This window comes from Coptis chinensis, chromosome 9, assembly GCF_015680905.1.
Source record: "Coptis chinensis isolate HL-2020 chromosome 9, ASM1568090v1, whole genome shotgun sequence".
In the NCBI taxonomy this organism is placed as follows: Eukaryota; Viridiplantae; Streptophyta; class Magnoliopsida; order Ranunculales; family Ranunculaceae; genus Coptis; species Coptis chinensis.
The window spans coordinates 26,060,630-26,075,362 of record NC_141464.1 but is presented as its reverse complement, the minus strand read 5'-3'; positions in this window follow the sequence as shown (position 1 = coordinate 26,075,362).

Below are 14,733 nucleotides of genomic sequence, written 5' to 3'. Positions count from 1 at the left end.
TCAAACCTATGAATTATTTTTCGCTAGTCGCCCCTCTGAGCCTTTCTTTAGCCTTTCATCAACCGCAAATCCTTTACCCTGTTTCAAAACAAAACAAAATAAAAAAATCAACCTACCCATTCTTTGAATGAGTCTAAGAATAGAGATGAAGAATAAAAAAGAGAAAGACCTTTGAAATCAAGAATTTGTTAGTCTCTTCAAATAAGAAAAGAAAGTTTCCATCCAAATAAAAGAAAAAGAAAAAGAAAACAAAAGAAAAAAGAAAAAAGAAAATAGAGAGTTAGAACTCCAAAAATAGAATCATAGGAGTCAAAAGCCAAAGAAAAAGAAAAATATGGCTAAGGATGGAAACAAAGTGTAGAAGTAAAAGTAAAGAACAAGGTTTTCTCTAGTTACATAATATGAAGACTCTATTATCTCAGACTTGTCCTTTTTGAATATCTATTTCCTTCCTTCTAAAACCATCTCCTAATCCCCGCAACACCTAATAAAGACCTCTAGCTCAATTAGGAATAGGTTAGTGTGATAGTTAGTGGCAGATGTGTTTGATCGACTCCGGCTTCTTTGTGTGTCATTGAGATGGTAAGGTAAAGTGTGCCCACTGTACACTAGAGTAGCGAAACTTGAGCGGAAAAATCAGAGTGGTTTTTGTCTTGACATTGATGTGAGGACCTACTTAAGGACGTTATTCCGAGTTTTCAGAAACGGACCTCCTAGTGCATTTAATAGTATTACTCATTGTATATATGTTTATTCGTAGATGATAGATTATTATGCAAATATTAGCTTAGGTTTCGACTTGATTATTCTGTATTCATTGCTAGTGAGATGTATAGATAATTGAGACATAGATAAGGAAATAATAGTTTATTTCTTAGTCGTTGTAGTATAGATGAAATTTGTGAGTACCTTCAGTGGAGAACTCTCACGAGGCTATAACTCGTCCACAAGCGAATTCCTAGTGGTTTAAGGCCTTGTTGCATATGGTCAATGCAATTGCACTCGGCGAAACGAGATTAGTTAGAACTCCATTTTTGGTCACTTACGCTAATTTCTCATATTTGCTTAAGGACAAACAAAATATTGTTTGGGAATGGATTGATAAGAGCCCAAACCTGTAGTTTTAACCCCTTAACAATAATACTTTTAGACCAATTATGCGAGTAATAAATAAGAGTTAATGCTGATTACGTGCTTTTATATATTTCAGGCATTGAAGTTAATTATGTGTAGAAATGTACCAGTTTGGCGAGATAAAGGAGCAAGGGTTAGTTGCTAAAAAGTTCTGTGATTAAAGGCCAAGATTCAAGAAGAAAAAGCCTTTGTAAAGCCCGGTCAAAAGCTGAAAAGTCAAAGTCAACGCGGGCAAAAGCATCACACAAAAGTCAGCAGAACTTCCAAAGACCGTATATTTAGACTCAGGCCTTAGAATTGGGCCTACTTTATGTCAAAACGACCGGCTCAAAAAGAGATTTCCAATGGTTCAAGCCTTGACCCAATCAGAGGAGAAGAAGTGGATGAAAAGTCTGTTGAAGTCAAAGCCAGCTGAAAAGGGCTCTGTGGACTAAAGAAATTAGGCTTTGGGCTCGATTTTCTGGCCCAAAACATGGCTCCTCAGCCCATGCATGAAAATGTGGATCTGGTCTCCTCCATTTCCACACACAAGACTTAACTTGTAAGTCATACTTAGTTTAGGTAGCAAGTAGCCATTAGAGCATAGAATTCTAGATCTAGATTTTAGATTCAATTAAATTAATTAGTTTTTATTATCTTGTTTTAATTTAGATTATTGAAGGATTGTTAATTCTTTATTAAATTAATAAAAATAGTTAGTTCTTCATAATTTTAGTTTTTGTTATTTAAAATTACTTAGAACTAATTCCGATTCTTAGTTGTTAATCATTTCTTAGTTGTTAAGTTAGATTTGAATTATTGATTAGATCAAATTAGTAAATTTACAATTTTTATATGATGTCTTGTTTAGATTCAATAAGAAATGATAGCATAATGATTCTAGGCTAAACCTCCATTAGAGGGGTTGAAGAAGCCTTGATGAAGCTTGGTCTTTGTTAACTTAGAAATCGTCGTGATAATCTATTCAATTCTAGAAAGTATTTAGTTCACCATGAGAATGGGTTTGGTTGCTTCACATGCTAGTTATTAATTAGTAGAGATTGCCATATATAATTAGGGATTAGAAATACCATTTTGATATGCGAAAGCATTGAAATTTGGATCACGACGAATCTTTGCTAGTTGATTAAGTCGAGTTAAGGTGGAATCAATCTCCCCTAATTCCTTATCATATAGTCAATTTAGAAATTCCGTAGTTTGAGTTATTCATATCTTGTTAGTATAATTTGCATCGTAGTATAAATCCCACATTACTCTCATTAGACTTTGGATAGACCGATAGTCGTAGAAAACATTGAATACTAACGAGCTAGGGGTGGAATGAATATTTTACTCCACTCTATTTCGATAGATTCGAGAGTAGAATAATCTTTGTTATAACACACGAGAAAATAGTTTTAGTTTTACTTGCGTTGAGAGTTCAATCTTTTATTCATAGGTAAAACTATTCATTTTACCTTTATCAAGTTGTATGACAATATTAAATAGAAACTACTGTTACTGTGCAAGAAGCAAACATGAAAAAAAAAACCAACACCAACATTATAGACAACTTCACAAGCTGAAAAAATTCACGTTAATTAACAAAAGAGTAATCATAATTAACAACTAAAGACAAAACCCATCCAACAGATGCTGCTTTTCCACCAGAACTACCAAAACAGAAAACTGAGATTGAAACTTTACTGTAGTCATGAATAATGGGCATTTAGCAACTCCTGGTAGAACATGTCAATGAATTCATCTTTCTGTAAGAAACACAAATACATAAATCTACTCAGTAAATGAAATCAATTAGTGCCACATCACTTCAACTAGCGAATGTACAAGAGCACACTGACTGAAGACAAACTTGAAGAACCCTCATAAGTGCCTCTCGAACTTTATCTTTGCTTATAACAAGCTTATAATTCGGGGTAGGGGCAGGGGTGAGTGATGGAGATGGAGTGGGTAGTGGAAAAGGTTGCACCATTGGAGCACTGTTGAAGATTCACAGGTGGATGCATAGGAGGCGCACTTGGAATAGAAGGTGTCATCGAGGATGATGTTTGTGCTACCATCAATGTCGGTGAGGATGGAGGAGGTGCAAAAAAAGAAGACGACTTTACAAGAATATCAAGAAGGGGCATTCTAGGAGTAGAAGAAACTGGAAGAGGAGATGGACTTTGGTGGGATGACACGGGATGGTAGAACACTAGGGGCACGGGAAGGCAGAGGAACCGCTGAGGAGGATCTTTGGTGTTGTCTGGAATCACTGCATTTGAAGTATTCCCGATATTCATAGCCGCCTGTAGAAAAAACACCATGACATTACAAACAGATTACAGCCTTCTACACCCCATATTTAAGTGTTATATTGGGTTGATTGTGTATTGCTAATTATTGCGTACTCCCAAAAATTCCCCTAAGGCTACTTCTCACCAGAAATAAATCAAACAATAAAGGAGGGTATATTTATGACCCTAACATGATTCTTATTAGGTAGATGTGAGATAAGAGTCTTGGATCATTAAGCCTAGATTTTCTCTATATACGAGTCTTATGACGAGTGCTTCTCGAGAGCTAAGGGCACAAAGTGAGTTTTGGATCAATGGGTCAGCGACTTCTTGAATGCTTTCGATTAAGTAAAAACACATGGAGGGAAAATAGTGGAATACCAAGTTACCAACATTTCAAAACATATTATCAATTGCCAGGAAGAGCTGTGGTGCCATAACAGGCCATTTAGAAATACGCTCATCATAATAACCAAGAATATCATGTACTCAAAGTGTGAAGGTTGCAAGTTAAAGGCATAAAGAACATACGCTGAAGAAATTCACAAAGGGAGAATCATCGGGAACATTTGCAAGTAGAGGGGCGTTGACGATCTTTGGTTCCAAATGGCCCCTCCGTCACAGCCATAGTTGGGACAACCTCTAATTCCTCAAACTCACTAAGTATCAAAGAAGAATAAATGGTAAATGATATTAGGAAAAAAAAATCAACTGAAGGAGAACTAATCGTTAATGTGAACAAAAATATCAGTTAGGGAAATCTACGCCCTCTTTTCCCAATTTCAATTGTTCGCTGTTCTAACCCTATTAAAACCAATCAAAAAACAAAAATAGAAAACAAAACAAAAGTCCCGACTTTTCCCCCAAAAACTTCATCTCATCTTTGTTCAGTATTACTTCTTGACATTCCACAAAACTAAGTTACTTATTTGTTTATCAACATATTTCAAATCTCTCTATCTCAAAATCTCTCTGAATAAGAAGAATAGAAGAAGAATATACTGATTTGAAAAATGCCAAAAAAAGAAGAAAGGTCTGATTTTGTTTCTATTGACAGAGATTTGGGTACCATTGTTGTTGCTCAATTTCTGTGATGATTGATTAATTTAAGTACCATTGTTGTTGCTCAAAATTCCATCGCTTTCTTTCTTCAGAGCATACAATAAGCGATTTTTTTATAACCCATTTGCTTGAACTTGCTTGAATAATCTTTGAATTTTGGTTATTACTGTCATTCTGAATTTTTGATACATGATTGAGTCATTTTTCTTTTGTGAAGATAATGAATTTTTAGGTTAACTTGATGTTGGATTCACTAGCCTTTAAATTCCATACTCTAGGAAGTTAAGTGATAAACTAGGCATTTACTAAAATTTAAAGCATTCATCTCTTATAGTCAGGTTTGGTTATTACAAGAGGGCTAGCAGGTTGGGCACTATTGGGGGAAACTACTGGAAGACCATTCTTTTAGAGAGTTCTTCAGAGGATGAAGAAGAGCCCAGAGGGCCAGGCGTGTCTTCCAACCACACATAATGTTTTTTTGATAGAGTTGCATAAGAAGTGTATGATTAAATTGCATACCCTTTGTATCAATACATTATGTCTCTAAATTAAATAAGCTAATTCTTTTGAAATTATACGTAGTCTAAATCAGCTTGCTACAATATGGATTATACTGTGTTTTGGGAGATAGCTTCAGATAAAAGTAAAGACTTCTTTGTAAGACGATAGCTGATAAAGCGATAATGGTAGGATTATTTAATAGCTTCAGATGAACTAAGTGATCGACAAATGTTCAAATGCCATATGAAAGCTTATATTAAACCTCCAAATCTGAGTTGCATTGAAAGTTTGTGTATGGTGAATTAGACGCGAGTGATGTAAGACCCCTATTTTATTTTTCATTATTTTCATAACAATATTTAGTATGTCTGTATTTGATTTTATTTTCTGGTCAACGTGCTAGTATTTGGATTTGACTTTTGATAGAAAGAGAAAGGAGGGAATACCAAATAGTAATTTCGAATAATGTTACTATAGGAAACTAGTATTTGAATTTTGAATGTTGGGTATAGATTATCTTTAATTTTCGGAAAGTTTTAAATAAGAAGGAAACAAGATATTAACATAAGGAACTTAATAAATATAGTACTTTTAATAGAAAATAAGATTTTCATAGTTAGGAATAAGGATATTTAGTAAAATTGGAAGTTAAGCAAAATATATGGTGTCTCCGGAGAAAGTAGTTTTTCCCAAAAACACAAACAGCACACTCAAGCTAAAATACTAAGAAGAACGGCAGATTTTGCGAGCTAGCTGGGATTGGTTCTCGCGTAGTCTTCTTCGATATTTCTTTTTCACGATAACAAAGAGGTGAGTAGTTTAGTTTCACTTTCTTGTATATACAAAGAGATAACTTTACTGTAGTACCATGTTTCATTCATTTTTTTCTGCTCTTTTCTCTTCAGCCATTATTCTTCTTGTTAGTGTTTAAAACTTGTTAGATAATAGGACTGTCAAAACTCTTAGGTGGTTATTAATGGAGGTGCAAGCCCCAAACCTCCTCCTTTGTTCTGTAAATGTCGGAATGGTAATACTGTGATAGTGTGGTGGTGTTGTTATTATATTTTTGTATTTTTGAACTGCTATTTTGTATTGTGGGTTGGTGGATTGATGAATGGTGATAGGGGGGAGTTTGAGCGTGGTTTGAAAGCTTCAAAGCGACCCGTTAATGGAAGTCGGACTTATGTTGGGGGATGATTTTTTGAAGTTAGGTAGTTGATAAATATAAAATGAGTAGTTTACCTACGAAATGAATGATGAATTCAAAACGTAAGTAAACTAAAACTTTACTTATAAGTGAGCCTATGTTTATCAAAGATTCTACTCTCAATCCTATGAGATATAGTGGAGTAGAGTGATTCGTTCCACTCCTAGTCCTTCCGCATGCTGTGTTCTCACGTGTAAGTATTCTTTTTAAAGTCTAATGAGAGATTTATGAAAAAGGCAACTAGACTACGATGCAACTACCCACGAAATGCAACTAGTCGACGATAGGAATAACTAAGGGAATGCTATGTTGATTCGATGATAAGGAGTTAGAGGGGAATTGATTCCACCTTAACTTCGACTTAATCCTATTAACTACTTAATCGTCAGAATCCGAATTGAACTGCTTCGTCAAGAACAATTGGTTCTTCCTAATCCCTAATTACACATGACATTTCTACCAATTAATAACTAGCATGTGAACGATTAAACCCATTCTCATGGTGAACTAAACGCGTTTCTAGAGTGGAAAGGAAATTACGACGAATCTCGTTAATCGGAATAAAGCTTTCATCAAGGTTTCTCACCCCCTCTAATGGAGGTTTAGCCGAGAATCATTACTTAATCATTTTCGATTAAATTTAAACTAAACATGATATAAAGAATTGAAATTTACTTAATTAAACAATAATGAAATCTAATTTAATGACTAAAATGCAATAAGGATGGGAATTTAAATTAGATCTAGAAATGGAAATGACAAAAATCGAAGTTGATAGAAATACTACTTTATTGATCTAATCAAAATGAAGAACAAGATTCAAGGGTTTAATCTAATACAATAATTGGATTTTTAAACTACACTTAATCAAAAACAATTAAATAAAACTAGATCTAGAAGCTATTTTAATGGCTACTTTTTACTCTAACCTATCTACCATTAACAGAGAGCTAAGCTTTTGTTTTTATATATTTTCAGATCCAAAATCGTGCATGGGCTTGGAGCCATGTTTTGGGGCCAGAATCAGCCCAAAACCCAATTCTTTCAAATTCAAAAAGGCCTATTGACTAGATTCGGCTTCAACAGACTTTTCGTCCACTTCTGCTCCTCTGATTGGGTCAAGGCTTAGACCATTGCAAAGCTCTTTCCGGAAGTCGGTCGTTTTGACATAAGGTAGGCCCAATTCGAGGTCCGAGTCCAAAGATATGGCATTTGAGGAAGTTCAGCGACTTTTGCTCCTTTATCTCGCTAAAGTGGCACATTTCGCACATAATGGACTTTGAAGCCCGAAATGCATAAAACACGTAATCAGTATTAACTCTTACTTATTATTCACATAATTGGTCTAACAAAGTATGATTATTAAGGGGTTAAAACTACAGTTTTGGGCTCTTATCAAACCACCCCCAAACAAACATTTTGCTTGTCCTCAAGCAAAGATGAGAAATTAGAATAAGTGACGAAAAATGGAGTTCTAACTACTCTCGTTTTTTGAGTGCGATTGCATTGACCATATGCAACAAGGCCTTAAACCACTAGGAATTCCATAGTGGACGAAGTTATAGCCCTCGTGAGAGTTTTTCGATGAAGGTACTCACAAACTTCATCTATACTACTGGCGACTAAGAAAATAAAACTATTGTTTCCTTATTCATGCTCAACTATCCATACATCTATCTAGCAATTGAATAAGAATAACCCATCAAAACCTAAGTTAATATATGCATAATAATCAATCATCTACAATAAACATATATACAATGAGTAGTACTATCAAATGTTTAGCGAGGTTTATTTTCGAGAACTTCGGAATAAGCGTCCTTAAGTAGGTTCTCACAATAATAGTCAAGAAACAACACTCTGATTTTTCCACTCAAGTTTTAGCTACTCCGATTAAATGCGGTGGGCACACTTTACCTTACAATCTCAATGACAACAAGGAAGCCAGAGTTGATCAAACACATCTGCCACCTATTATCACACTAACCTATTCCTAATTGAGCTAGAGGTCTTTATTAGGTTTTGCGGGGATTAGGAGATGGTTTAAGAAGGAAGGAAATGGATATTCAAAAGGACAAGTCTGAGATAATAGAGTCTTCATATTACGTAACTAGAGAAACCTTGTTATTTACTTTTGCTTCTACACTTTGTTTTCATCCTTAGCCATATTTTTCTTTTTCTTTTCTTTGGCTTTTGACTCCCTTTTATTCTATTTTTGGAGTTTTTATTTTATTTCTATTTTTATTTTTCTTTTCTTTGGATGGAAACTTCTTTTCTTTATTTTTTCGGAAGCAACTAACTAATTTTTGTTTACACAGGTTTTCTCTCTTCTTTCTTCATCATTCTATTCTCGGACTTATTCTAAATTGGGTAGGTTGATTTTTTTTATTTTGTTTTGTTTTTGTAACAGGGGTAAAAGAATTTGTGGTTTATGAAAGGGCTAATGAAAGGCTCGATGGGGACGACTAGCGAAAAATATACTTAGGTCAGAATTTCTAGCTATATCGATCCAAAAAGGGCCTAAATTCTCGCTTAGGATATGGTTTAGTGATCAAGCAAGTGGACGTGTGATATCTCTATCCGATTTTACTTCTCCCTTTGTGTCATTTCTCAAATGTTTCGCTCATATAAGGCTTTAGGCTATATTCTCACAGGATTTGTAGAATAAGTACTCTAGCCTAGATTTGAAACTTCTTGCTAACAATCATAGATACTCATGTAATATATTTATAGATAGATGTAAAGATTATTACCTATATATTAACCTAAGTTTCTAACAATTATTACGATGCAACAGACTACACATTGAGACTTCTAGATTGTTAAGAGCATGGAGAAAGAAACAATACCAATATTCCTAAGTGTATAGCATAACTTATTTATTTATATTTTTGAGGTTTTGAAATTTTAACTAGAAAACAAATGCATATTATACATATTTATATCCTAGCAGATGTCTTAATTACACGTGTTTCTATGCCCCCAAAAACAAGAAGCATGCTTTGTCCTCAAAGCATTTAAATAAAGAGGGTAGGAAAAATACCATTGAAACGCGTGAAATTCAGAAACATCTGCAAAACAAGGTTAGAACGTACTAATATAGGAAATAAAAACTGACGCAACTCTATAAGAGTTCCACCCATTATGGGGTTAACAGAATTAAATTGCTTGGGACATAAGCAGACACTAACAGAAACTAAAACTTACCTCTACTCCATTTGTTATTCATCATCTTCGTCATCCTCTACTTCTATAAAGAAGTGAGGCTCCGGCGATCTGCCATGCTATGATAATTTGCCGGGCTTCACGCCATTTATCATCTATGGTTGCTAACCTATTAAGTGCCACTTGGTCGATGGGGTGTAGGGTGCAACCCGGTGAGGTTGTATCCGCCACCCTTGCCAAGTCATTGCACGGAAAGATCGAATAATACTATTGGTGGGGTCGCACCGTGTCTACCCTAATCCAATCCATGAAGCGTGTACAAAAAGCAGGAAAGAAACATAGCATAATACGTGAAATTAGAACGGGCATAAGAAGGTACTTATGCCTCATGGTATGGGCTCGTGCTAAACTAGACATCAAAGTTCGGGAAGGTCATAGAACCGGCGCCCCGTGGCTAAAGCAAGGAAAACGGCTGCAAGTGGCGTCATTCACACAAAAAACGCCATTCCCTAAAATGTTTAGCATAATCCAAAACATAACAGTTCCTATGTTCATGGGACGGGCTACCAAAGAACAGCGTTATAGTCCCCTTGGTCCTCAATCTGGAAAATGCCTACCCCATAAGCCTCGTGCAAAACTCATAAGTGTAGACATGCATATTATCGACCCAATAGCACCATGGGTCTTGTATCTCAGCGGGCATAGCAAGTCCAAGAACAAATGCTAGCAAGAACACGGTAATTTCCATTGGTTCATCGTCAATGTTGATGGAGAACACTTGTTCTCCATCCGGTCTCTCAAAGAAAATGCAGTTATTATAAAAATAAGATGCAAGTCTTTGGAGAATAAAGTTCACCCGGTCTTACCATAAGAGGTTCCAGCCAACGTATGTGATCACCTCATGAAACCAAGCACCGTAAGTAGTGCTTTGGAACAAATCTTGAAAGACTGTTCGGTATTATTATAGGAGATGTCATCTCAAAACTACGCTCTGGAACAGTGCAAAACAACCGGGCAGAACTTGCGGAAAACTGGAATTTTTTGGTCCACGGAAGTCGTATGGCGTGCGCTCAACTAGGGCGAAGTCGCTCTTTGTATTTTGGAATTCCGGTGTTTGAGCTTGCCGAAGTCGCTTGACTTGGCCTTGTGGCGCTCGAGCAAAATTTTCTGTCGTCGAAGTGTAGGGAAGCGGCGGCGAACGTCCCCGAAGTTGCAGATTTGCGAAAATGGAGACGAAACGTGGGTATCGCGGGTGTGAAGGGTGCGTGATGGAAGTTAGATGTAGTGTGAGTTGTGAGTGTAGAATGTATGAAGTTTATATAGGTTTTAAGTTGCTAAAACGGATCGGGAAGTTGCCAAAAGTATTTCTGGCGGTTCGGAAATCCTAAAAATTTCAAAACCAAAGCGGAAACAACTCATTTTCTTGATTCTAATTCAAACCCGGTATCTTTTAGGTTGATTTTATGATTGAATGTACCTATTTAATCTATATTTCATCCTACAATGATTCTCAATCATAGATATGCCTAAACGGCCATATTTTCACCTTACTCCCAATAAATTCTAACACTAGGGTTATATAAAAATAAAGTTTGAATTGATAAAACCACCCCCAAACAAGTTGGGAAGGTGGGATCAATATGAAACAACCACACATACTGAAAATAACCCTTATATTAAAATTTTCATTCGAGTACCTTTCGCTACAAAATTCAAATTACGAAAATAAAAGTTACATTACAATAAAACAACAAAAATAAATAAAACAACAACCACTATCAATCCTCACACTCTCTAAACACCTGCGCCACTGGTGGCGGAGGGCACTCTCTAGTGGTGGCTCACGGGCTCGAAGAAGGTCCAGCAGCAGCGGTCGTCCTTCGTCGACGACGCTCATGCCTCGTAGTTTGTGTCCTCGAGCGAGTGCGTATGAGGTGGGAAGCGTGCAAGCATATCCACTCTAAACTGGCGCTGGGCTTCCATCTCAGCCCTCGCCTGTTCCCATCTCTCATCCTCTCTCTAGGTGCGGAGCTCGAAGTTGTGATGAATAGTCGCCTGTCGAGTCCGGAGGGTCCGACAGATAGTGTTTAGTGAGCGCGATGCCCCTATGAAGCACTGACCATGCGTTACGATCGACCAACACCCTCGAAGGCATCCGTATCAAAGCAAGTCACGTCCTCCTCATCCTCCTCCGAATCATCCTCATCCTCCTCCTCTACCTCATCCTGTTCCCTATCCTCGGGCAATTTCCAGACTTGTTGGACACACTCCCTATAAATACGCGGGTTACGGTGCGGGGGTAATGTAAATCTATCGGACGCCGAGCTGCTTTCATCTTGAGCATGATCTTGGTAATTAACACGGGAAGAGGTGCCAAAGACTTTCCGACCCCTAATCATGTTTCAGCAAAACTCCAAGATACAGAAATCGTACTTACGCTCCTCTGGAGTACCCATAAGATGTGGAGGCAAGTCGGACCGATGTCAATCGACCTTGTCCTTCCCTAGGACATTCCGACCAATCCACCGAGGCTGTAGCCGGTGGTTGGTCGGGTGAGGGATGCTGGCGAACACAATGGGAGTTTGTATTGTAGCTCCCATTGATGGCGATCCACGCCCATCAAAGGCTCTACCCGTCAAAACTGGGGCTCTGTAAAGTGGCATCGGATGGATTCTAGGCGGAATGCCTAGAATCTCGCCAACGATCCGATGAGTCAACTCCTTCCTCTTCTTCTTTACCAACACAAAATCCTACCCCTCCAACTCCCCGGTGTTGTAGAACCCGTCGGACCAAGTCTTCGTGGTAGAAGGCTTCGGTCGAAGTACCACAAACTACTCCACTCTCTACTAGCCATTTCGTCACCGTAAAAAGCGGTAGCGAAGTGGTCGGCGATGAAAACTTGCTCGGTAAAATTCGGCGTTGTTGAGCCATCTAGTGTTTGGAATGGAGTGAGGGTTGAAATGTGATGTGGTGGTGGGATTTTAATAGGCGGTTGAAGCAAATAAAGTGGTGGTGGTGGAGTGGTGGCGCAGTATGACACCAAAATTATGAATTTTCGGTGGGTTTTAGTGATGGAAATCGGTGGTGGTTGTGGTGGTATTGTTTAGAAGATTTGGGGTTAGAGTTGGATTTTGGGCGTGGGTTGATTAGGTTTTCTTTTTATTTTGATTTTTTAGGTCGGGTTGGAAGCTTTGTTAATGGAGGTTTTGAGAAAAAAAAAAAAAAAAAATGAACCCGATGGTGAAGGCAAAGGGTGGTCACTTTTGTTAGTGCTGCGGGTTGTTAGCGGGTTGGGCCCAATGCTAATTTTGTCGAATTTTACGATTTTTAAGCGATTTCAAACTAAAATTGCCGCCCGTTACCGGTCTGATTTTGGTGAATGAGATATGGACATGATCAGGAGAGAATTTCCTATCAATGATCCATAAAACACTCTATTCCGACTTCAGATGACATACGAGATAGTGGAAAACGCCTACCGAAGTGCGTGCATGGCGTAATTTATGCGAACGAATGAACTCTAAATTAATAGATTATGTCAATCTGAATCGTAATACAATAAAACGGCCTAAGCAACTCTAATGGGACATAAAACATTTTAGTATCGAAACATTTAACACACGAACACCCAAACAAATTTTTTACAACGAAGCTTAGAAAATTTGTTTTTAGATAAGGTCTTTTTAAAGTCGATTCGAGACTTCCTAGATTACTATGTTTATTTATTATTTATTATTTTTATTTTTATAAGGAAAAACAATAAGCAATAAAGACATAATTCACACCATAGAGAAACATGACTAAAAATCCGAGAAAACATGCAAGAGTGGAAAAGCGTGAACTATGTGAACCGTAGACTTAGGATCCGGTACTTACGACCCACGGACTCCATAGGGAGGGCCGGTTACCTTAATGGTGCACTCACCAATATATTGAAGTGAAAGGAAGTGCACCAAACACAGAAATTGAGTCGTTTATAGTCGGATACTTTCGAGACTTTATCTAAAACATATGTATGAATATGCAGTTGATCATATATCAACAACCGAAATAGTTGTGGATCATTCCATAAATAAATATCACAGAAAACATATCCAAACACAATCAAACACCAAGATTTCCTCTGACGCAGACCTAGTGGAATCCAAAACGAAGTCGGATAACCCTATTGTGTAACCTATCATGCACCTTCTTTTTTAATTTTTGAATGCGTGGGTGTTTTTAGTAAATAAGTGTGGAAAAGTGAATGGTTGTGGAGAATATGGTGGATATGGATAAGTTGTAGAAAGACATTACCTACACAATGAGGATGTGGTTTTAGCACCGAACTCATTCATTGTGTGTGTAGGGACTGTCTCAATTCTGAAAATGAAGGTGTCAAATAGTTTGTCCTTCTGAAATATCTGTTTGCTAGGAGGATTTAAAAAATTATGAAGCACAGGAGAAACAAAAGGATCGAGTGCAAACTCGAGATTCCTTTGAAAGGGTGGAAGGAGGGGAATCGAGGTGGATGTTGTGCAAGGTAGATCTTGATAGGGTGAATCGTCACCTACTCGAAGAAACTCGTTGAATTCCTCATCTAGATTGGTCATATCCACATTACTATGGTAGTCCTCTACATCTTTGAGAAAGTCATCTATCCCGTCCTCATCAATAATATGTGTATCGACTAGTGTAGGGATGAAAATGTTGGAGTCTGACTTTCCAAAGGAAAGAATTTTGGGCATATGACTATCAGGGAACGTGTTGTTGAAATAATCTCGAGCGAAGCTCTCGATCATGCTAACCTCTTCCTCCATAGATGAATCGGGTAAATGTGTCTTTGTTTTAAAACATTGACTTCAATGACAAGATGGCCAAAAGACATGGACATTGAACCATCACGGCAATTAATGAGCGCATTGGTAGTTGCCAGAAAAGGGCGCCCTAAAATGATTGGGACAGAGTCGTTAGCGACTTACGTATCGAGGACTACAAAATCACCCGGATAGTAGAAATCCACGAACTTTTACCGGCACATTTTCGACTACACCCTTAGGATACTTAATAGACCCGATCGACTAATTGCAACGTCATTTTAGTGGGTTGCATCTTGTCTAGACCTATTTGTCTATACAAATAAAATGGGAGTAAGTTAACACTAGCCCCCGTGTCTAATAAACGGTCGTCATCGATAAGAATCTCCTAAGGTGCATTATACTGATGGGGCGACGGGGTCCTTGTACTTAACAATTCCATTATGTTTAGATAAGGTTGGGAATTGTTCGTTAAAAGCGTCTTTTGGTATATTTGTCTTACGCCTAGTAGTACACAATTCCTTAAGAAACTTAGCATGGTGTGGTAGCTTTTAATAGCTTCGAGGAAGGGAAGGTTTATAGTTAGATTCTT